At 40.2% G+C, this 24,785-nt stretch overlaps 1 protein-coding gene and 1 long non-coding RNA gene across 3 annotated transcripts in view; one reads left to right on the forward strand and one right to left on the reverse strand.

Annotated features, from left to right (window-relative positions):
* GARRE1 (granule associated Rac and RHOG effector 1) overlaps window positions 1-5,055 on the reverse strand; it is a 61,221-nt gene extending 56,166 nt beyond the window's left edge. The window contains exon 1 of one of the 2 annotated variants that reach the window (XM_075161391.1): window positions 4,988-5,055. The gene's annotated coding sequence lies outside the window, so the exon portion shown is untranslated. The remainder of the gene's footprint in view (window positions 1-4,987) is intronic. The other variant, XM_075161393.1, reaches the window with a different exon arrangement.
* A 24-nt stretch (window positions 5,056-5,079) lies between these two features.
* LOC142087297 (uncharacterized) lies at window positions 5,080-22,910 on the forward strand. The gene is made up of 5 exons (XR_012675407.1): window positions 5,080-5,153; window positions 5,470-5,602; window positions 15,670-15,782; window positions 18,236-18,280; window positions 19,690-22,910. It is a non-coding gene; the product is annotated as an uncharacterized LOC142087297 (long non-coding RNA).
* Window positions 22,911-24,785: the final 1,875 nt, after the last annotated feature.

Consider the following 24,785-nt stretch of genomic DNA (forward strand, 5'->3'; position numbering starts at 1 on the left):
AAACCTGAGAAGGAATGGCTGACAAGGTGGTGGAGGGATCTTCCTGTTGAAATTTTCCAAATAACCTGTCTTTTGCAATGCTATTGTACAGAAATGCTTACCAGAAAACATTAGCATCTGACAAGTACCCCACTGAAACATGACTAGATAAAATAAAACAAGAAGAGTCATATTAGCCAAAAAACCCTAACCACTTGAAAAAGCAGAAAACTGTTAGAAAAGCAAGAAACAAAAGACCACAAAGAAGGAATACAGCTATGTTGCAAGACAATGGAAGTCTAGCTAGCCTAAAACAGCAAATATGCATCAGTCATTTCAAGGAGAAAATTTTACTAAGAACATAAGCAGGAATTGGTCACAATTTAGGGAGATATTGTAGAGATGTTTCATAAGGAATTATTTTCTCTGATGTGACCTTAACAGTAAAACACATAAGGTAAAAATTTATTTTAAAAAACACGGACAGCTACTTTACAGCAAGAACTTTTTAAAGTTTTTGTTTTGCTTTTTAGCTAATACAGCAAAAATTCTATCTATTAGTGTTACCATGTTTTCCTATAAGGGCTTTCCTTAGAAGGGAGAGTATTTATTTCCTTTGTGAAAATATTTCTTCAAAGCAAAGCCCTAGAATATCCCACTTCAAACTTGAATCGTTTTAATAAAAAGTTGTAATAGGTGCTTGCCCTGATAAGCTGCTGTATGTTATCATTAGACTGAAGCCAATGTACCACTGATGGTATGCAACACCACAGCTGGAAAAATGTCTGACTTGCTGTAAAGGCTCTTGAACATGCCTGAAAGCCTCACAGAGCCTCAGTTACTCCCACCTCAGATACACCCATACTGATCTTCACTCACAGACATCTCAGGATTCCCCCAGCCATACCTGCAGTACTTCGCATTCCCCTTTTCAGCCGTTTTCTTTCATTCTTCAGAGTATAACCAGCATTTCTAGACCCTCTAGAAATATATTTCTCTTGTACTCCAAGGCTGCTCCAACCCCGGTCCCTGGAAGTCAGCTTGCCTCATGCAAAGTTTATGACCTTAATAGAACCACACAGATCAATCCCCCCAGATTTTAAGTAATCAACATGTTAATCTTCATTACAGCAGAGTAAGACAAGATTGGTATTTCAAGACCACAGTTCTCAAAATAATTTGTCTTGTCACATTAGAGCACTTTGAAGTGAAACACACCTCATTAACACCAACATCATCTTTTTGAAAATGTAGTATTTTTTTCTTTTTTTAATACTGTTTTGGCAAAATTCAAGGACTGGAACAAAATGGTTTATTCACAGAACACTGTAAGACTGGGATCATATCAGACCGAATCAGCAATTAACCTGCAAAGCCGTAGTTGTGAAATGAATGCCTCCTACTCCCCCCACACACACACCTTAATAGTTCCTTTGGCGGCAGAAGGCATGAACGTCTAAACCCCTCCTGCCATAAAATTACCTTGAGGTACACAAACAGCAGAAGAGAGGAAACCCATGCAAAGCCAGAGGCACAACAAAACACAACTACTACTAGCTTCTTCTCGGTGAGTTTGGAACCCATCTTTAACAAATTCTACTTAACTTTCAAAATATTTTTTCGTCTTACCAGGCAGAACTTCAGATTTTACAGATACCAAGAAACAGTACCTTCTATGGTTTAGATCTGCGGTCCCCATATAAGCTTCCAGCATTGCTTTCAGCCACAATACATACAAAATCTAAACAGAACCCCAACTACAATATTGCCTGGAGAGCACAAGATTGCCTGCAGCACGTTACTAATAAATTCTTGTTACCCAAAGGCCAATGAAGGTCAAGAAACACTAATCCAGACATATCACCAAGCTCTAGAAGGACCAGTGTGATTATAATGCACATTTTGTCAAACCTAACAGAGCCAGTTGCCCTCTGAGCCAGCCCCAGCACAACATTTTGTGATGAGGTTACCCATGCTGCTGGAAATGTCATCTTTCATGTATGATATAAAACCCCTTCTATAGCTACTAACAATACCCTGGCATTGTTTGCAACATGTAGGGTGTTGCTCTGGCTAACTTCCAATTCCAGTAATAATATTCTAACTACCTACAGTAACCACAAGAAGATATTCTTCATTTTCAGCCCCAAGTGGTTTTGCAGCGCAGTAGCAAGCTCTTAAAGAATTGCCATACTTCACTGCAAGTTCCGCATTTATCTGCCTGCACAGATCAGGCATTTCTCTAAAACTGTAGAAACACCTTGAGATTACTGGGAATAAAGGAGCTCTTTTCATATGGCACAATTAGTCATATCAGCAGTGATAGCTATTTTGAGCAGCACCCATTAATCACTATCATTAGCAGGATTTCTGGTGTACCAGCATTCATTGTACCAAGAACAAGTCTTTTCCTATTACAGTACTACTATATAAACAAAAGCAGCAGCACAATTTCTCTTGATACAATCCTGTTTTGAGTAACAAGAGGCAAGTGGCAACACTTAAAACTACAGTCAATTCAGGGTATAAAGGGAAGCTTACTTATACCTTATAGGACAGCAAAAACACAGTTGTTTTGCTGCAAAGAAAAACTGTCTGTCATTTGTATGCTGGGGAAGAAGAGGTGTTGAAAAATAATAAATAGTGGGAAGAAGCGGGGAAAAGAGCTCTCAGTTGGAGACAGCAGGAAAAAAAAACACAGAAAAATAAGATTCAAGTGGAAAAAGATTCAAGTGATCAAATACAAGTTGGTGCCTAAGAAGTGGAAGAAACCTAGACTTCTCTTTTAAACATTTGTAGCAGATATTTTCAGATTACTTTGTATGAAGGATTATTTACCTGTTACAAAAATATTCCCTGTAACGATTATTTCTAGTTTCCTAACACCCCTGAGTAACTGAATCAGAATGAGAAACACCAAGAGAGGGATTTATGCCTTTCGCTGACCTAGTAAGCAGTACCACAAGATACATGGGAAGCAGTGACTCCATGCTGCTTCCAGCCTGGTTTCTCACACTCCAAAGGTTCCACAAAGCACCAGAAACATGTATGTTGACCTGAAACACACCTTCTTCACAATCATAGATTAAATACTTAGAAAGTCCTTCCTTCTAGGAAGGAAAGTACAGAACAGAAAATAAAGGAAGAAAATAAAACCTTGCCCAAGTCTTGAAAAATAGCAATTCTTTACAGAAGAAGGGTCTAGCTTATCTTCTGTAGAAACGTTGCCTAGTAGAAGACTCCAGCCAAGTGCAAAATCATGTTGATACCCATGATACACAAATAGCACCTGCACACATACTAAGATCGGCCAACACTCCTGATCCCATGAGCTGCGTGCCGAAACCTTCATGTGGCTGGGAGCTACATGACACATACCACATACCTCAGAGAGGTGAGGGAAGGGGAACGTACCGAGGGAGCTTCAGCCACACATCGCCTACGGAAAACAACAACAGTTCCTCAAGAGCATCACTGCCCCTTTACAAGACAGCACTGGGCTGAGAAAACAGAAACATCAAGCAACAATAGCCTTAAAATCCACAGCAACCTTTTCCCCAGCCTCTAGATTTGAGATTATCCAACAGCCACACCAGCGGTTACAAAATGTAGTGCCATTTTGGGAACCAAGTCTCAACCTTTTGCCAGCTGCATGTGCCTCTGGAACCACAGGCTGACTGACTCTGAAAAGCCAAGCAGTTTATTGCAGCTACACACAATTGACGCTACTCTTCGAGACACCCAGACATCTGTTCCTCTATAAAACCAATAGTGACAGTAATAATGGCCGATTTATACCTATAACAAGGTTTATAATCTCACGTAAAACAAACAAACAAGATCTTTCAACTTCTTTCAAATTTCTAAGCCAACATCCACCTAACAAATATACACCCACACCACTTCCTCTCCATTCAAACGATAAAACCCGTCAAGCACGGAAAAGCAAAGGTATATTAGTAAAGTTTTAAGCTACAGCCCAAAATGAGTTATCCTCTTCTGCTTGCAGTTACCATATGCATACAACACACTAAACATAAGGCTAGATAACAACAAACAGCACTTTCAGTTAGCATCAGGTGAAAAATCCGTACAAGCACAGCCCACTGCAGTGGCCGCCAAGACGGAGACACACCTCCCCGCAGGCCTTCGGGCCGGAGGGCGCGAAGAAAACCCACCGCGGGCACCGTGACGAGGTGTGCCTTCGGGAGGCCGACCTTACACCCCCCCCGAGGGGCAGGTCCCACCGGCACCGCCCGGGAGGCCCGCACGGCCAGCGGGGCCGCCTCACCGCCGGGAGCTGGCGGCGCCCGGCCGGGCCAGGGCAGCGCCGCGCCGCCCCGAGGCGAGGCCCCCGCGGCGGGGTCGCGCTGCCGGGCCGGGGCTGGCTGGCGCCCCGGGCGGCCGCGGGTCGCTATTTAGCAGGAAGGTGCGCAGGAATTCCCGCAGGCGCAGTCCCAGCCCCCGCCGCGCTCCCCGGGCTGCCCGCACACGGGTCACGGCGGCGGGAGGGGAGGTGGGCGGCCGCAGCCTCGCCACCGCCCCGGGCTGCGCGCCCGCGCCGTACCGAGGCTGCCCCCGCCGCCACAAGGCCGGCCCGGCCCGGCCCCGCCGAGGGAGCGCGGCGACAACCCCCGGCCGCGCCCCGGGGCACCGCCGCCGCCGCCCTCCCCCCGGCCGGAGCTCCTCGCAGGCGCCGCCGGCGGCTCCTCCCAGCCCCTGCCGGCGCCCCCCGCCGCGGCCCAGGGGGCTCCCCCGAGCGGCCGCAAGGCGCTGGCTGCCCTCCTCCGCGCCCCGTCCCCCTCGGCGCCCGGAGAGGGAGGGAGGAGCGGCGGTAACGCCGTCCATGCCAGCCCGGTGCCTCGAACGCCAGGGCCCCGCCGGCTGGGCTGCGGGGCTGCTGCCGCCCCCCCGGCGCCGGCGGGCAGCGGCCGGGGACAGCCCTCGCCGCGGGGCCGAGAGAAGGCCGGCCGGCGGGAGCAGGGGCTCGGCGGCGGCGCTCACTCACCTGCCCGCGACAGCCCCCGCCGCGCGGCCAGCCCCGCTCTGTGTACTCCGGAAACGGCGGCTCCTCCGCCGGGCGCCGGGGAGGGGCCGGGCGAGGGGGCGGGCGGAGCCGCGAGTGACAGCGGGAAGGGGAAGGCGGGAGAGGGCGGGCGGCCGCCGGCTGAGGGGTGAGGGAAGGGCAGGGGGCGGCGAGGGGAGGAGGAGGAGGAGGGGCGGGCAGCGGCGGCACCGGGGGTCCCCTGGGGCGGGGGTGTCGCCAGGGGCGCGGGGGGTGAGGTAAGGCGGGGAGGGGGCGGCGGGGTTGTCCCAGTGAGGGGGTGACAGGGACCGCCCGGGACGGGCCCCGGCTGCGAGGGGTGCAGGGGAACGAGGGTGAGGCATGGCCGGGCAGAAGAAAAGGGGGAGAAAGGGAATAAATAATCAGTGAATATTTTATACGTGCTTAAAATAATGAGGTTTCTCGTTCTGTTGTTTTGTGTTCAGGTGCAGTGTCCTTCCTCAGCAGAGCAATTCATGATGGAGATCGCTAGCGGCACCTGCAAAGTACTGTATTCCTCTTTCGTTCAAAATCGCTAGCTGGAGAAACTGCTGTTAAATCGATTTATTTGGGAATTAGGTAAAATGCACAAAAATTATCTCAAATTGATTCCTTAGACATAATTGTCATGGTGCTACCAGCTTTAGCGATGTTCAGAAACAGGCCTGGGCTATGATGGCTTTGCTGTGTGAGTTTAAACTGGTTTGTTATTATTTCTCAGGCTTAATGCAGATTTTATACAGAAAAGTTTGCTGTGCAATACGATGTATTTTCAAATCCTATTTCCATAGAAATAGTCTTCTGCTAATCCTGTCTTTCTTATTAGAAAGTGATTATTTTTTATTTCCAAGGCTTATTTAGAATCTTACATTTGAAATGGAACAAGCAGTTAATAATGTACAGAAATGTCTGGTAGAAGTTAGAAAATAAGGTAATGTGTAATAGTAGGAGAGTAGTTAAAAATTGTTGGAATATATGTAAGCAAACATTTTGTTTACAGGGCTAAGTATCTGATCATCTGGCTCCAACTCCCCCCTTCCTCCCCCCCCCAAAAAAAACCCAAACCCACATACTTGGATATGATACTAATAAAGTGAAAATAACAGTAATTTCCAACAGTTTCAGTGCTGCTAATCAGAAAACTCTGTGGGAAGAAGTGAAATTGTCAATTTATTGGACACCTTCTAGCCACAAGCTAGAAACAGTCCTCAAGCAGTGTCTGTGGGGAGCTGCCTAGGAGCAATCTGTGGCTTTGTTTCCTTCTCCGTAACAGATGGTTGCTGGCAGACTGGGTTTCTCATCAGTGCGTTCCCTCCGAACTTTTCTGATTCTTGCACGTCTACTAAGCATGTCTCTTCGTAGTAAATTTAGTCCTTAAATTAAGAGATACCTGGGAAATACTTGGAAAGCATGCAAGGGAACAGAAGGCTGTCATATTGTTGGCTCCTTCAAGAGGCAGGGGTGTCGGAGTATTCTGTGTACTGGAATAGTGCAATAAAGGGCTGGAGAAGATACCTTTTTTCTTTTTTTTTTTTTTTTTTGCTGCTTTTAACTAAATGGTAGATGAAACATTGATTTACATTGATTTTAAAAAGGATAAAAGAGACTGATGGGGTTTCAACAAGTTTTTGATTGGAAGGAAGTATAGGTATGAAGTGGAACAACTGAGTGTAAAGGAAGTCGGAAGGAGCTGAAGAGGAAGGGGAAGAGAAACGAAAATACTGGGATGGATTTTCCTTCCTCCCAGGCCAGATCCTGAGGCTACACCTTAAAAGTAATCCAAAAATCCCCACAAAATACCTCCTGTTTTTTGTTTTTGTGTTGTTTGTTTTTTTTTTCAAGAATGGAGAGAGATTAACACACACAAACACACATGTATTTTTAGGGATACTTATATTTCCTATTCTTGGGAAGCAGGGTGGCCAGTCTAGAGCTTTTTAGCTGCAAGCAGCTCTCCAGGAGCCCCAGTGTTGCTCTTGTGCTGAGGTTGTGTCACCTAGCCAGCGCAGAGCAGTGCCGGGGACTGTTGTAGGAAGAAGCAAACCATCAGGAGTTACTAAGGCAAACATTACCACTCACACTTGAGTCTTGTTGCATGTCCAGTCTAGGCCTGTCCAAAAAGAAATCTAGAATCCCCGGTGAGTTATTGGCATTTCCCACCTCAAACTGTTCTGCTCTCCAGAAACCCTTCTGCTCTCCAAGCCATGTACCTTGCAGTTCTTGGTCATATGAAGAGCGTGATACGGTGCTTACAGGATCACAACAATCTCCTGGTCTGATCAATAGCAAATTACATTGCACTAGCTCATGGCCATCCACCAGAACTTTTTCTAATAGTGCTATATGTTTTACCAACATGCAGTTTTACCAATAGATCCCAAAACTACATAAGCCAAGCATACTGTATTCACAAGCAGAAATTTGTTCTACAGACCTAGTCTTACAGTTTAATACAATGCACAAACATGTTCTTTCACACTATCGGGAGGTGTCCAAATCTGCTCCGTATTTTGTTACGCTAGTGATTTAATTGTCTTCAGTGGATCTGTGCAGAATTTATTGGTTCTGTCAACACTAACAGTGGAGTAACACCCAACAAGCATAACTTTAGAGACGTAACTGTCTCTAAAGATCAGACATTTCATTTGAAATTTATTACAGATGAAGTTTATAGATTAAGAGCATAAAGGCACAGAAGACTAGTAAGAATCCTAGCCTTAAAGCTAACATGTCTTAACCGGATGGTAGGAATTTAAGACAGACTGAGAAATAAATAGGAAGTTCACACTTCTTAATGTGAACAGAGTATGAAAACATTCAATTCAGCAGAAGTGCATAATAACCAATGCAGAATAAAGAGGAAACTTTTAAGGACTAGAAAATATGTAGTGTAGGTATCTATTGTGACATTGTACATTAAAATTATTTTCCTGAATGCTTACAATGCTGTACGTATACTGAATATTCTATTTTTTTATTTTGTGAATTCTAAATATTTTGAAAGATGGTAGTATGATTAACTATTTAGTAAAGTCATATGTAAATCAGCGTAGAATAGATGTGTTCAGTTATATTTATGATTTTCCTATCGACGTTACGTGTATGTGAAAAGTGCTTTCCAAGACCTCCATTGAACAGGAAGGGAAGGAAACCAGTGCACTGTTTAAACAAAAAAATGTAACAATGTTGTTTAGAGAGAGAGGAAACCAGCTTTGAAATGTATTATGAGTGGAACTTGATGTCACGGGCTGTAGGAGGAAGAAATCATTAGCCCGGAAAAAAAGCAGCACTGGCACAATAGCCATGTGCAAATGTTAATAAGGATATGCGTGTCAGCAAGGTGTGGGATAAGATTAGGAGGATGAATATTAGTAATAAAATCCCTCAAGAGTGGGTTGTCTTGTTAAAGGAAAAAGCTAATTTACAAGAGATTCTGTTAATCAGATGGAGACACATTTAGGAAAAGGAAATGTGGGGAAAACCAGGGTGGTTTTGGGAAATAGACTTGATCACTGATGTCCTATTGTGTCAGCAGTGATTTTCCCTTTGTGATTACTAATTACTGTGAATGCTGTAGTGATAGTATGTTGAAGTACAGGAAGAACAGCAGTAGTGTTGCATTAATATTTGGACTGTGTATTTGCAGTTGGAGGGTGAGAAGTAATGAAAATGCAGGTTTAGATCTAGATATGTTATACAGTCTGTACGGTATGTCACAGTCCTCGTGGCTCGTAGCCTAACTTGCTCTTGCTGTCTGAATGTTTGACAATGCAGGCATACACATAGGCAAATAAGACTTCTAAAAATACATTTCACAAATCATCCATTCCAGCTGTCAGGGTGAGAACAGTCCTTTTGTCCTGCAGCCCTGGACAACTAAAATCCTATTTCAGACAAGTGAAACTTAGTTATTTGCTGCCTGACAGGAAAGCTGCTGACCTATGCTTTATACCCCTCAGTACATTGACCGACCATTGTGTCCAACCTAAGGCTTAAAATGAGAATTGGCCTCTTGCCCAGCTTCTTTGTAAACACTACCAAATGGCAAAAGAAATGCATGGTTAGAGTCCCCAGCCTGCTGTTTCGAAAAATTCTTGCCCGTTACCTCCACAGGGCAAGTCCCACTTTGGAAAGAGTGAACACGACTGACTATATATGGCCGCATAAAAATAAAAATAGGGACAATCAGCTTTTCTTGTCAGACAAATCAAAGATCCAGGTCACCTTAAAAAATCCTAGACTGCAAGCCAATGATACTGGCTATAGGGAAAATATATATATAAATCTCTCAATCCTACATGGATCAGTCCAGTTTTGATCTAAGTGAATGGAGGCCATTGACTTCAACTGACGTTGGATGTGTCCCATGACCTTCTAGTTTATATATTTAGACCCCACATACTAATCTTCTCTTCTACAGGTCTGATGTCATCACCATTATTATAAGCAGAACTTGTCACTTGATTGGCAGCAAATAACCTTTCCAAAAAGTAGCCAGCGAGTAAGAATGTTTTGTAAGAGTGACATATGATCATGACTGCCTGCAGTCCATTTTTGTTTACAGGCAGTGGAAGAATTTCGGATATTTTTAAGGTCAGTGTCCCAGTCCAGACATGAAGGAGAAGATGTGTTTGTTTTTAAATTGCTGTTCTGCTTAAAAACTGCCTTCCAGTTGTGCGGAAATAGAGGACTAGACTCTGAAATAAATCCTTTGCCTGTTGCGACCAGCTAGATGGGCACAGGAATGGAGTACTCCCAACTACATGCACAAAATGGTCATTGGCATTTCATATTTTTGCTTCAGGAAGTCAACTACTTAAACATATGTGTAATTTTTTTGAATGTCTGGTGATTCAGATGTCTGGGATCTCATTTTGCTTGTTTTCTTGAAAACTTTCACAAAAAGGAATCAGCTTGCAAAACCACAAAAATGTACTTCTTAGCCAGCTGTGGTAAAAGAGTTTGCATGGCCATCTAAATACTGGAGAAGCTTTTATATTTTAAAAAATTATTCTGATGAGTAGCAAATTATTATGAATTCATTGTTAGTTAGCCATTAGTAGTTGGCTTAGAACTGTTCAAAGTATGCAGCAAATATGGAGGTGCTGAGAGAATATTTGAGACACAAAGAACTGTTGTTGACATGTTATACTAGATCTTAGAAGATTGTTATAAAACAGATACGCTGTAAATGTGTGAATGAGAACTAGACTGATTTTTTTTTAACTTAGGAATGAATATGGCATTTAAGTCTATTCCATTGTAAGGTTGTGACTAAGAGTAAAATGTAATTCTATGTAATTGACCCAACTTATTAATTCTAATATAATAGAGTGTAAACACTATTTAAGAAGTGAAACAAAATTTAGAATTAATTCTAGAACATTTTTACAGGTATAGAAAAATAGTATCGCTTCTACTAGATGTTGGAAATTAGAGGGTACTTGCCAAATTATGTTTTGTTTGTTTGACCTTGTACGACTGATTGCAATAAGGTGTTACATATGTTTCAGATAACAGAATTTGACTTTTTTACTAAGTGTCTTATATTGGATACATAATTCTTATTTCAGTAGTCTGTAGTAAACATGTTACCATATGAATGGTGAATTTTAGATTTTTTATTTTAACTTAAGTTTATATAAATACACACAAATTATATATGTTTATAAATATATAAAAAAAAAATTAAAGTCATCTAGAAAGAAGCCTACGTGGTAGTTTTAAAGAAATTTCATGTGGTAATTCCTGCAACACAGGATTGTTGCAGAAGGACTGAACAGGGGACCGAATGTTACTGCATTGCCTTAGTTTCTGTTAGGGCACTGTAACAAAGGCAACTTAATTTCAACTGCCTTAGTGGTACTGTTATTACCTTTTGCCTATACAGATTATTTTGTATTGTGGAAAACTGCCAAATAAGGCGTAATTTTGTAATGGAGAACATGGAATTATGAAAGTAGGTTGAACAGAAGGATAGCAAAGAAACATGTAAGCCAATATCTCATGGTTGAAACTTTGCTAAATTACTTGATAACATACAGAAAAGTGTAGTAGATAAAGCTGTGATCTGATGCAGGCGTGACACATGAATGAACTAGTCTTTTCTCTACAGTTTCTTCATTAATTACAGAAATACTCAAAGGCCCTGACTCAGATTGGGATTTAAGTAATCCACTTACAGGAAGGCATTTCTCAGGAACAACAAAATATGAGACTGACAAAGCTTCCTTCATAAGTGACTCTTGCTAAACCCCTCAATACAGAGCCTCTTTTGGGTGTCCTATCCAAACCAGTCCAGGTCTCCTGGTGACATCATGAAACGTGAGATGCCTATGAGCTAGTCTTTGGCCACGATGGAGCTTTGGCCACCTGTCTGTCCTATGCTTGAGAAGATATTCAGGATGTTGACAGAGAAAAGTGGGACTTATCTACTAAAACTTGGCAACCCAGTTGCGTCTGCTTTCCAAGGGACCAGTGCAGCTAGCAATGCTTGATTGGCTACATGATTGAGTACAATTTTCCTCTGGCTCCAACAGGAAAGTCAACGTAGCTGACCTCAGTGGCCGGTTTCAGGTTCTTGATTTGTTTAGTCAGCTTCTAGTGCTTTCATACTTCCTCTGTAACTGCAGCCAAGAGTGTATTTGGTTTGCTTGCATTGTGGTCCACTACCTGGGCCTGGTTCTCCTTGATAAATCTGACACGAGGTTTGAGGAGCTCACTCTGCTCAGCACTAAGCTAAAGCCGATGATACAGTGCCCAGTGATTTTTTGTTTGTTTGTTTGCTTTTTAAACTTCCTCAGCCAAAATGGTACACAACTGGCTATGTTATTAGACGCAAATATCCTGCACTGCTGGATACATGCCAAGGATGCAGGAGCAGGTCTCACAGTGTTTACAGTTCACTCTACTGTTGTCTTTTTCACAGCCTAGAAATTCCTCGGTTGGGTATTCATTTGCTTGAAGTTTAAGGGCTACCAGAAGTTATTTCTCTGGCATCCCACAATAATTTTAGATCCTTTCTCCCAAATGCACCAGGGCATCTAAGGCAGATAGATGCCCTTTACGTCTGAGTAGGCTAGTTAAAGGTGCTCTCTGCATCCCCTGTTAATTTCTACATCCTCCTTGTTTCAAGAGGCACATGCAAACCTCTCTACTGTGGTTTGGCTCCATCTGTCATGAATATAAATTGTGTTTAGCTTTGTTGAAATTGATAGTTGTGGTTCCTAGCTCTTTTGCATGACATCTAATCAATTGCAGTATTGTAAAAGGAGGGATAAAAAGCTACCAAGTCTGTATCAGCCTATCAAATCACAGTTCTCGCTGGTGTGAGAGGCAGGAGACAAAACATCAGTCCCACAAGAACTGCACGTATGCAGTATGCAACTCTTGTGTAAGTTGTCGTATCTGTCAGCACGAGGGACCGTGAGAAAACAGCCCTGTGGTAGCAACTGACAACTGAGGTTTGAGGGTAAGACAGATTTTCAGCTTTGTGTGTGCACTGCTAAATAATTCAAAGATACAGGTGTGTTTTTTTTTTTAATTTCACACTGATGAATCAAGATACTATAACCCGAACATATATACTTCAGATCCTTTTAGGCACACATCAAGCCAACAGTTACTAAAAGACGAGGGAATAGTAAAACAATCTGTAGGCCATACAAATTTTATACATCAGTTGTTTTCTCTTGTTGGATTTTGCATATGTTAGTTTTCTTTTGGAATTCCAAGAGTTAGAGTGGGGAAATGATATGATATAGATCTTTCAAAGTTAAGCTTTGATAGTGGTATTGAATGTCAACACACTGTATATACATCTCAAGGATCTTTATAATTCCAAGAGCTGGAAGATGAGAAGGCAGTAAATAACAGAATACAGAGTATACTCTTTTTCCTTTTTAATGGGAGAATATTTCAGACATGGTGATGTAGTTGACAGATGTTCAGTTTAGCATAAAAGAAAAAGGAGAAGAAAAGAGATTGAAATGCATAGTCATATAGGAAGTAAAAAACCTAATTAGTAAAGGAACTAGTTAGTAAGGGAACCTATTGTGAATTTATCACAATAAAGTAGCTTATGCTTAACTTCCTCTAAGTAAGCTAAATACATGCTGCCTCAATATGAAATAAAGGTAATAGAGAATGATAAGCCCATCATTTTTGATATTTCACTAATGCTAGCTGTAATCAGTTTTTATCCAGCTGAAAAGCAACCTTAAAACATGCCAAGAAACGCATATGTACATGCACAGGTACAGACATGTATTTGTCTTATCTTTAATTGTTATCACAGATATTGTGAGAAATAAATGAATTACCTGTTTTTACACAGATTGATGTGATAAAAATACACAGAGTTGGTTTGTCATATTTATCTTTGTTTTTCACCGTACCGAAGGCTACAAATAGAAGAGATGGTAAATAAACTGCAGTAGCATCAGGGCTTAAAAATAGCATTCTGAGTTGGGGACACAGTGCAGATCTAAATATTTTCTCTTCTAGACAACTTTAGAGACAATTCTGTCCTGTCTTAGAGACTGTATCAGATAATAATCATAAAAGTAGTGAAACACTTCTATTATTGTGCTCTTAAATTAAAATGTACAGCATGCACATCTATCCCCCAACCTAATCAATATTGTTTCTAGAGAACAAATAATCTGTAGAGTTGTTGAGGTAACATGATTTGCTATTTCCTGGAATAATTGCCCATGTGAGCTTGACCCCTGTGCCAACTAACAAACTCTTGACTATGTACACCAGGTGACCCCAATGATGGTTTCAGAAAAGTAGGATTTGGGCATTAGACACATTTGTCCCTGATGGGAGTTGTGTTTTTCTCCTCCTGTGAATTAAATAACATACTGACAGTCTTCAGGGTTGCTAATTTTGGCCTTCTGATTGCAAGTTCCATGCAATGTCATGTTTTGCTTCGTCTCACAATTCTAGGAATGGTAGTTTCCTGAGAAAATCAAGCTCATAATACTTTGGGACACTCTCTCTCGTGGTTTTTGTGCATGTAGAATTGGCAAACCAGCACAGTACATAATAAGAATGAGGTTCAATCTGTAGTGGCTTTATACCCTATGTTTTTAAGAGTGTGTAATCATTCTTCTGATAATACATAAACAGAAATCTTTGTAAAGCTCATTTCTCCAGCTGTATAATGGTATACATGTAATTTGGGGATTTCCAGCCATAACTATAGTAGCAGTAACAAAAGATTTTTAAAGCCTGTTAGCTTCAGTCATGTTTTTACTTAATGATTTTAAAAATCATGGTGCTGATCTTGCAATACCGTTTTAAATTCAAGGAGTCTGATAATACACACAAGCAAAAAAATACAGGCAGCTATTTTAAACAGAAGCTGTAGAAAGAACAACATTAACATGTAGACCTTTTTGAAAAGATTCAGTCTACAGAACTGGGATTTTAAAGAGAGATACTGGCAAAAGAATCAGCCTCATCTGATATGCACAGGAAAAAATGTCAACTTGAAGGGTAGACATCTTCTAAAACAAAATCTACGTTACCAGAGAACTTCCTTGAACTGAAACAAGCTGCAAGATGGGCTGATTTCTTAAAATATTAATAGTAAATTTTGATGAGACGTTCTCATTATGCAGTGATAATATATCTTGAGAGATTAAGTTTATAAATGAATATCAAAGGATTGTTTCTGGGTTTTTTTAAGACCCCGGGATTTGTTTGGCATGTAGCTGAACAATCATTTATCTTTGCTGACAGCCTGGTTTACGTTACTAGACTATGTGCTGCTGTACACCAAATGGCATTGTCCAATTGGGTTTTATTTTTAGGCTGCTTTGTAGCAGATGCAGACTGGCACATCACTGCTTACTCCAGTGATGTGTGTTACATTCCCAGCAGGAGCCCCACTGGGAGGGGAGGAAGGAAACTAGTCGCAGAAATGATAGCGGTGCAAAGCACAAGTCTCAAAACTCTGCTTTAATGGGTCAGCTGCCAAGAATTACTACATGTGAATGGTACTTTAAAGCTGTCTTTGCTTCCCATTAGGGACTCGACTTACAATCGAAAAATCATACATAGGGAATTTGCTAGAACTTTGAATTAATATGCACATTACCAAAACAGCGCAAGTTAAAGTCACCTCCTATTTGATACTGCACATTCCTGATCTTCAGACATGTATGCTATTCACTGCAGCAATGATGAACATTTAAAGTCGTAAAGCATATTTTAAAGAATATATTCCGAGAGCTTGGTTCTGCTGCTTTTAAGATGAGCGGCAATCTTTGTGTTAAACTTAATGGGAGTAGATCAGACCCTATGACTGTAAAAAGTGTATTTTTCTAGAAACCAAAGTAACTTAAATGTCTGTATTAAACCATTTCCATTGTGAAAAGTACTTCTAACTTGGAAATACGTAGCATTTTCTCTAAATAGTATGTTTTAAGACCTATCCTCTCTATTGTATAGTATATGTGCAAAATAAGTACAATATGTAATATTTATATAATTATAATTACACATAATTATAATAATTAATATTTAATTACTGCTAATATAATGTATAATAAATATAACAATTACCTGAAAAAGTAACAGTTATGGGAACTGACATAATTCCACTAACATCAGAATGAATTTCCCATTGTTTTCAGTGGAACCATGTTTTACCTAACTGATTGGCTCACCTTATAAAAACAAGAGACAACGATGGCTGGATCACAGACCTGCAAACCAGGCTTGCGCAATGATTTCCTCTGTGAACTTGGCAAGTACTTTTATTGTGAATATAATCAAAAAGTATACATAATTTAACAACTTTGCTATCCTTCTACATGAAAAAAAAATCTGCTTGCTTTCTTTTTAGATGAGTATTTTTCCTGCCGGTTTGTCTTATTAGTGTGACACCACTAATGCAATTACAAAAGAGTAAACTTCCTCTCCATTGCATCATTAGCAGAATTATTAATTGTGCTTCCTGAATTTCTATTCGTTTTCATATTGAAGTCAGCAATAGTAACTTTTAATATTAAATGTGCATGGCTGACAACCTGTAAATAAATAGATCTTTATTGAAATTGTAAACCAAATGTAATATAAAAAGCAGAGAAGGCACTATTGCTGTTCTTCCGGTCAGCTTTCAGAGTAAAAATCTTATTTCAGCTTCTCTGCTTGTAAAGGGAAAGAAACACTGAATTGCAAGAGACTGGGTGAAGTTTATACGTAATGTCTAAAAATACTTCAGAAGGAATTTACCTGTCAGTATTGATTACACAAAAAAAGCAGAAAAATCTTTCTGCATACAGCTGGCTTCCCAGAATACAGGAAAAGAATACGTGTGCTCAGAGCTGCTTTGGTTTAGCCACCAGAACCTGGATGATTGCAGGCCATCATCATGCAGTCCTTCTGATCAAGCAGAAATCTTGGCTGCTTTTGAAAGGGGCAGTCCCGCCATGCCCTCAGCCTCAGACTTCGCTCCTGCTTGCGCTGTACATGCAGTAATGTTCTTGATGCTACGTGCTAAGCCAGATGATGAGGCTTGAATAACAATCTTGTGCTGTGTATTATCTTTTTGCCAGAGGTCTTTTGGAAAAGAGAAAGATTTTTGCAGGGACTCTAAACTGGAGTCCAAGTAAGCAGTCTGATGCTCCATAGTGTCATCTGCAGCTTGAAAACAACTATTGCAGGGGGCCTGATTTTATTGCCATTGAAGTCATTGGCGTCTCAACATTTTCAGTTGTGTTCCTTTATTAATGTTTACAGCACAATTGCCAATTGACCATGAAATTTTAGCCTCAAGTCACACATATCTATCTGAAATGATTTTGTACTATTCAAGGTAGTGTTCTTGACCACAATTAAAAGCTCTGATTTCTGTAGCAGTGGACATTACTGAAAATTCATAGTTCTTTGCTCATTATTCAAAAGGATACCCTTGCTTTCTGTAGTATTTGGTATAAAATAATGGTAAATTATAATTTAATTTCCTGCCTTGTTCAAATCCATTGCATATAGAGGAATTGTACCCAAGATGAATGTATTCCTATGCTACCAAAACAGATTTAAATCTGGTAGCCAGTAATTGTTTCATATAACAAAAAATAGCGGCCTTTGTTAGAACCAAGACATTTTAGAGACACTGTGACTTGGCAGCTTTAGCAAAACAACAGTTAACTGAACAGAAGATTTTCTTCTGTGCTAACAGAAGTGATATAGTGTCACAATTTGTAAATTCAGGAAACATATCCTCTAAAAATAACTCTTAAAACAACTATACACCTCTCTCAAGTGTAGGATTCTGCTGCTGGGTTTGGCTTCTATGATCATATAAACAGTAGTACCTGTGCTCCTCTCAAACAAAATACATAGTTTAACTACACGTGCAGAGACAAGAGACCCAAATGTGACAAAAAGGAAATTGCTCTCAACTTAAGGGTTTGATTAAAGCTTTAGGCACAGAGCTTTTTAAATGACAAATGCTCAATGAAATAATATTATGTCTTTATACTCCAGAGCACTATTAATCTGAGGTTTCAGGACTTTAAGAAATGTTAATTAACTAGTTACCATTCATGTAAAGTGTTAGTATTACAATCATTTTGTGGGCTGATAACTGAAGCATGGAAATATTAAGTTCTTCAGAAAGGATGCGATTGGGGTTTCCTTCCATGTGTATTCCCTATCAGGTATTTACAGAGATATTAACTGCTTATGCAGTAGTGATCTCCATGGATCTTCCATCAAGTTAGCCCAAAAGGAGCAGGAACAATTTTGGGAGAGACTGTGAACAACTTCAGTCGTACCCAAAGCAGGATGTTAATGTAGCCTGAAGCTTTGTGTTGGACACTTGGGAGCCCAAATATGATGGCTAAGAAGCCAGGTAGTGTTCTTAAGGATTTAAAGCAGTTGCATATTCAAGGAAAGAACAGAGACACTGTTGGCTGTTCTGGAGGAAGGTAAAGGTTTGCATCACTTAATTTTTTTTTTCTTTTTAGAAAGTTACCTGCTATAACTTCGGTAAATAATGTGCAAATTAGGAAGCCACTGTTAGGCTTATCGAAATGCATCTCTGCACAGGCTTGCTGAAATCTATTTGTGATTTCAGTATAATTACAGAATATGATCACTGCAGAATATGACTCACAATAGAAATTCTGTGCAGTGTGGGTATAGGAATTGTTCAGCTAATATACATTTAGCCTAATGTCTTGTTTCCAACAGAAGCCATCAGGAGATGATTTGGAGGAAGGTGTAGAAGACCCATAGGTAACGAATAATCTGCTGTACATACTAGATTGCAACCTGATTTAAATCTGTTTTGAATGTTAAAAACCTGAAGCATGGCATTTTCATGTACTTCCCACAATTTTTTACTCAAAGAAATCACTACTTTTAAGTATTATTGGTAACAATTTAACCACTGAATCTCTTTTTGAATCTTGTGAAATGGTTGGTCTCAATGATTTCCCTTAACAATAAGTTTTGTAATATAAGTACATGCTTCTATTATTTTATTATTGTTATTATTGCATTTCACAACAAATTTCCTCTTGTTTTCCTGTTAGAGGACAGCAAGAACTGAAGCTCAAAATCTACCTTTTCTGTAATATTAATATTTTTATGTTTTTTTAATCACAGGCCTTTCAGGCCTGCTTCATTTTAAGCGTAAAAACTACACATCTTTCAGTTTGCCTTTTCCCTGACCCAGGTCATTCTTCTCATCCTGCTTTTAATTTCATCTAGCTCTGCTGTATCCTTTATTGAGATCTTTGCAGCCTGTATCATTACACTTTCTTCAAGATCAAGATATCAGAATCGATTTCTCTAACATTCTCCAACTTATTCATTATCACTTTTCTTATGCATCACAACATTTTGTTTACTTGTTTTGACCACAGCTAAACATGACCTCAGTCTGTTTTCTAAGCTGCTACGTTTTTCTAGTATGCTGTGAATCACATAAATAACTTCTGTTCTTTCCTTCCATAGCACAATACTTATTAAAATTGAGTTTTCCTTGCCATCAGTCTGCCTGTGTGATATTGTCTAATTAGATCTTTTGAAGTTCTTTGCAGTCCTATCTAACCATAGTATAAATAACCTGTCATCTACAGATTTTGCTGCTCCTTTTTCAGATCTTTGCTTTCTTTCCAGATCAGTAATAAATACATTAATTCACAGAGAACTAATATTTTACTTAGAAAAAATTCCTAATATAAAAAGCTCTACTTTTAACAGTTTTTGTGTCTCTGAGAAAGTTAGTGCATTTCCCACCTCTGTTTTAAACTTTATTGCCATTACCCAATTTAGAATGCCAAGTAATTAAAATGTGGTGGCTTAATGCTCATTTATACTCTGGCTCCCTTTTTCATAGCAGAAAAGCTATTTGTAACAATAAGATACTTACAGAAGATATCTCTATTGTGGACCATGCTTCTGACATAATTGGAAATTTTTTCCCACCATAGTACAATTTATGTTCTTAGCATACCTCTGTTATGGGGGTTTTGGCCCACATAATTATTTCTTAAAAGGAAAAAGATGCCTTATTAAAAAAAAAAGTAATTTCAGACTCTTGAAACTTGAGTTTTACATGTATAAAAAAATGAATTTTGTGCTTTGGACAAATCTCTAATATATTAAGGGTGACATCTTTCAAAAATGTTGATTAACAGAACCTCCAGTGAAACTACTGAATTTCCCATTACCTTCAACGGGTAAAGAGATGGACCACCACTGATGGCATTCAAAAGCACTGCCCCTGTGTATAATCATCAAAACAAGTGATGTTCATAATTTTTTTCCAGAACGATTATGTTTGTGTGACATCATTATGAGAAGAGTTAACAACAAGGTAGTAACCATCTTGCAATTCCCTGGGAAGGGCAGGGGGAAGCCCATGGGACCGCATACAGGTACTGAATACTCGGTGCAGCATTGCCATCTGTTGGTAACTGCTTAGCAACGCTGCAGAAGAACTGCTACAAAGCCTTGGACGATGAACTGCCACACTGACTTGCTGGAGGTGATTCCTATTTTCTGCTTCCGAGAGGAAGCCCTGTACTGCTGCATTGCTGGGGAACTGGCTGGACAGGACAGCCTCTGGCTCCCAGCTCTGGCCCAGATTGTTCACACCCTCTTCCACATCTGAAGCTACTACCCAGGGCAAAGTCTGCGAAGACCAGGCAGGTCTGTAGCAGGAATATTTAAGAATCCCCCCCTACCCCTCCAAGGGGGAAAGAGAAGGGAGTGGAATCTGCAGGATTCCTCTGCGTGAGTTTTAAAGCCTGTACAACCTGCAACAGATAAAAAGCATATTCAAAACACAGTTCTACTTTCTAGCCAAGAAGTGATTGCGTATCGGGAATCTAATCAACGGCAATACTTTTTAGTACAAAAGATATGGCGTGCAAGACCTGCAATCAGGAGTGTGGAGTTCCAATTCCAGCAACTCCTTAGGAAACCCTCAGAGAGCCACTCAGAGGTTCACTTTTACAGCACTGCCAAGCTGAGATGCTCTGCAGCAAGTTTCAGAAGTGCCAAGCATCTGTACGGTGGATTCAAGATCTGATACCTTTGCACAAGATCCATCAATATCCACGTTTCCTAAACATGCACATTCCAAAATAGTGAACCAAAAGTCCTTATGACGACTATATGAACCATACAATTACTACAACCAAACAATTACTACATACAGAAATTAATTCCAATAGACAAGCGATAAAACATAGAAAGAATTGGCAGTCGGAGCCTTAAACAAAGTAATCACCACCTGTGATTGATGTCCTGACCATTAAGAAAGACTTTAAAAGTATTCTGAAAAGACAAGCCCAGGAACAAAAATGACAGGGCAGAAAAAACATGGATATAATGGAGACATTGATTTTACAATACACTGACATTTTCCACACACATACTGCCTCATGGCCCAAAGGAAATGGGTAACTGCTGTTCTCTGTTCTGTATAAGACCGGTATTAATTCTTCCCTTGCAAGTTTCCTCCACTGTTGCAGATGCCAGGTACCCTTTTTTCCCCTCAAATTGTTTAACTGATTTACCTAGCAAAGCTAAATTCAGAGCAATTTCTTCCTGTCTATCCTTAGCATCTATCCACAGCTCTCTCTGTGCCAGATCTGAAGAAGAATTTGTATCTGACTATCACAGTCTGAGTAAAAAGATTACCTCTCCTTGCAAGCCATCCCTTTCTTAAAAATTTAGGGCACTTAAATTTATTAGAAATACTTGAAAATGTAGGTATAGATGATCAGCTCAAATATTTCAGGATTAGTACATTGACACAGTCAGTCCTGACCTCAGATTGCTACGTGATTTTTTTCCTGAAGCCTGCTCCAATCTCATAAAAAGTACATTTCTTTGCTGATCTGAGTGAGCCCTGTTCCACCCAATTCACTGTAGTGAGTGTTCATTCGGGTTTCTCCCACTGCTAAAACCAAAAGCTGATGGCTGAAAGCACTCTGCAAATCTGGCTTCTTTTTTGTATTTGACACCTGGGACTGGATTTGAAAGTCTGGTCCCATTTCTTATTATCAGTCCTCAAAAGAATCCTTTCTACTACTTTCTCTGTGGCCACTCAAGTCTTCTGTTTCGTTGGTGTAAAATGAAAGCAGGATTCAAGACTGTAGTTTTGTTTGCTTTCATACAATAAAATAAGTTAGTACAATGGATTTAAATGGAAGTGGAATTATATATGAAAATTTTTTATCATGCCAGAAAATTTCAATTAGGGGAAATTAGCCACTTGGTTCTTTCTGATAAATTAATCATAGAGATTATCTATTAAATGTGCCACTTAACCTTTCTGGCATGAGTGCCTGAGGCAGTAGTATTTAGGCTCTCACATTCATTTGGAAATACTAATTTCTATGCAGCTGTCTTCCAAAATGGAATTTTCACTTGTCTTTTTTATAAGTAGGTCATTGTGCAGCTGTTGTTAATAGAGGCTGGCATTTGTAAAATGGTAAATCCACCATTGTACCCTATCGGTCACAAAATTGATCTCCATCAATTACAAAATATCCTTTACTAAAATGCCTTTTCTCAGCCCCAAAGGGTGTCATCCCTTGCTATGATAGCCTTTGGCCTTTTTGGAATGGGAATGTGCTGCAGCCGGTTATTTTGCAAGAGCTGCAGCACCACTATGCTCACACTATCTGTCTTCCATTAGTTTAAGGTTTTGCCTTGACTCTACATTATCGCTTCCATTACATTAGAGCTGCCTTAAAACTAATCTTGAGGGAAATTGGTATGACAGCTATCAGCTGTCAAAGAAACAGCTGTCTCAACTGCTGAACCTCCCAGGTCCAAATCCTCCTTCTACCCTTTACAATGAAATCAATTGGTCTTTTCAATGTAGACAAGGCCTCACTGTCCCTGTAGTGGTCAGCTGTTGCACAGCTTATGGAGAGACAAGCAACTCCTGGAACAGCTACAAACCTTATCCTGTAGTCTTTAAAGATTAGAATTAGGACCTTGACCTGGATATCTTTCTCATATGTCATAAAATTTGCATAGTCTGCTGCAGGAATAGTTTGAACTCTAGAACTCTCTGAGGTGTGTGTACCCTGTATCCGAAGGAAAGAAGAGAAGCAGTAAGAAAGTGCAGGCACCAAAGGAGGAGGTCTAAGAAAAGAAAATATGAATGGCAGATAATTTATAAACTTTAAGGTTAATGAAATGAGAGAGAACATCTCAAAATCTTAGCATAAAGTGTTACAAAAGAAAGTAAATGGAATTTATGTTATGTGAGGAGCAAGCATATTAGTTATGGGTAACAAAATCAGCATTTTAGAAAGCGGAATTGGTAGCAAGGCAGTGATGTTACAGTCACAGTTTGTCTGTACTGTGAACTAGAATTAATACATTATTGATTACCTTATTGATTACCTGAGCCTATACATTCTTGCACAGATACAATTAAGTATGAGAAGAATGCTTGTAGATTTGGGATGTGAAGCCAACAAAATCCTGATGACTTTGGGTTCAGATCGGATATACTTGAAGATCTTCAAGGCTTAAGATCTGGAGAATTTGGAGACAATTCAAATAGTGCATGGACTATGATAAAAAAAGACAGGGAAGGGGAAACAAAATTGAAGAGAGCTGTGTTGAAACTTGGACTGGGTACAGTTGGGCAGTTATGCTGCATAAGGACGTGGGATTCAAATTTCATATGAAAAGGGAAAGAACAATTACAAGATTCATGATTGCTGCATGATCAGAGCAGTAAGAAGCTACAGAGCTATACTGTGGTTCGGTAGTTTGGAAAGGAAGTGGAAAAGTGAGGTGGCCAGGAAAGAAAACTATAGTAATGAATAAGGATTTAAGAAAGGAATTGTTAAAAGACATTTTAGCAGGTCATGTAACAAGAGGCAGTGAAATCCTGAATGTGAAGAGAGTAATACCTCAGATACCACCCAAGTTTTACAGTGAAAGGCAGGACAGGGGAATTGCCAATTTTGAAATAATAAAAGCATAGAAGTAGAAGCAAAATTGAGACATCATCACCATTTAAGAAAGCAACAGGATAGCTGGGAGGACCTGCAAGAGAAATGAATGTAAATTTGTATACATGGCAGATCTTCGGCTTGAAGCTGATGAGTAGAAAGAGGTGAAGATGCTCTGAGAACAATGACTACTGCTGATAGCAGGAGGGAAACTCAGGAAAAGTGTAGGTAAGGGATCCCTGGATTTGGTAGGGACGTGGTGAGACCACGTTCATGAAATCCCATTTGCCCTGATTTGAGAAAAATCAGCCAGGTGAGTCAGGAGCATTTCATGGCTGACTATCAAATGCTATCAGTAAGGTTAACAGTTTAAAAAGGGTATTTGTTCTCTCCCTATGACTATTAGGAGATACTTATTAAGCCAAAGAACTTTATATCCTGGGTTACAGCGTGACTATGAACAGGAGTCTGGGATTATTGAGAGATTTATCCTAAAGGCCTTGAAAAGGGAGAAAAATGTGTAAAGTTTACATGGCAGCATGCATGATGACCTAAGTGGCCTCTTAAAGACTTACTGGGCACTTGTGTGCTTCTTTGTGGAATCAAGTCCAATTGTTACCTGTTGTTTCATTTTCCTTCCTTACATGAAGGTATGCAGGGAACCACACGCACTGATGGATGCTCAGGTAGATTCAGGCAGCATGAGAGAAGCAGCTTTGCCTTGGAGAAATTGCCCAAACCTATGATTGGCAGGGATGAGCGTGGCCTCCAAAAATGTAAAAAAAAAAAGAAAACGTATCAAGGGATTGAAGATTTATTCTGCTGAAGAAAAAGGCTTTGGCCTTTTAAACAGTTATTTTAAGTCTGAAAAAGGAAACCTTAGAAACAAGCAAGTGTGAGCTAAGGAAGGACCTTTTTTAGACAGTCTATTATCGCTATACTAGAGGTACACGTTTGCTAATATAACTAAGGATCAAGTAAGAATGTTTTCTAGTTTGCAGCAAGGAGAAGATGCTGATTCTGCTGCTTAAGAGTTGGGCTGTGATTTTAGTGATCTGCATCAAGTTCATGCTCTGTCACTCTGATTTAGGCCCATATCCGTAAAGGGGCTCAGGTGATTAAAATATGACTTCACTGGGATTTATTCACTTAAGGCGCAGAGTGCGGTCTCTGGAATTTGACATACTCCTTCACATGCCCGTGTTTAAACAACATTCTGCTTTATGCCCAGAACAGCCTTTTTTTACCCTGAAGAGCAGCGCAGCTGCTTGCCTGCCTGCCCTGGCCTGCCTTCAGAGCCAGCG

This window comes from Calonectris borealis, chromosome 12 (genome assembly GCF_964195595.1).
Source record: "Calonectris borealis chromosome 12, bCalBor7.hap1.2, whole genome shotgun sequence".
NCBI lineage: Eukaryota > Metazoa > Chordata > Aves > Procellariiformes > Procellariidae > Calonectris > Calonectris borealis.